The following is an 824-nucleotide window of genomic DNA, read 5'->3' on the forward strand; positions in this document are numbered from 1 at the left end:
AATTTCCATCCGCAGATCCCCAATCTCCCGCCGCAGAAACTCGCTGGTCTCTGGAAGAGAAACCGGGAGATAATTGGTTCATCCTTTGATCCCCTTCGCCTCCCACAACCCATCTTTGATCCCCCTCACAAATACCTCCCCCTCCACCGGACCCCTTCAACACTCCTCCCCCAGACGCCACACTTCGAACCCCCTCCCATCTACCCAATTCCAAACCATAGCAATTTAATCTCCTCCCACAGCCCATGTACACTCTCCCCCATCACGGACGCTACCCACCCATTTCATCTCCTCCCACAGCCCATGTACACTCTCCCCCATCACGGACTCTACCCACCCATTTAATCTCCTCCCACAGCCCATGTACACTCTCCCCTATCACGGACTCTACCCACCCATTTAATCTCCTCCCACAGCCCGTGTACACTCTCCCCTATCACGGACACTACCCACCCATTTAATCTCCTCCCACAGCCCATGCACACTCTCCCCTATCACGGACTCTACCCACCCATTTAATCTCCTCCCACAGCCCGTGTACACTCTCCCCTATCACTGACTCTACCCACCCATTTAATCTCCTCCCACAGCCCATGTACACTCTCGTCTATCATGGATTCTACCCACCCATTTAATCTCCTCCCACAGCCCATGTACACTCTCGTCTATCATGGATTCTACCCACCCATTTAATCTCCTCCCACAGCCCATGTACACTCTCCCCTATCACGGACACTACCTGATGTGCCCCAATGAATCCGAGACTCGACGTTAACGGAGCAAAGCAAGGCTTTTATTAACTCAGAAAGTAATATCTCTCTCTT

The sequence above is a fragment of the Somniosus microcephalus genome, chromosome 4 (assembly GCF_052327205.1).
Source record: "Somniosus microcephalus isolate GS21.2 chromosome 4, FLI_Smic_1.0, whole genome shotgun sequence".
Taxonomy (NCBI): Eukaryota; Metazoa; Chordata; class Chondrichthyes; order Squaliformes; family Somniosidae; genus Somniosus; species Somniosus microcephalus.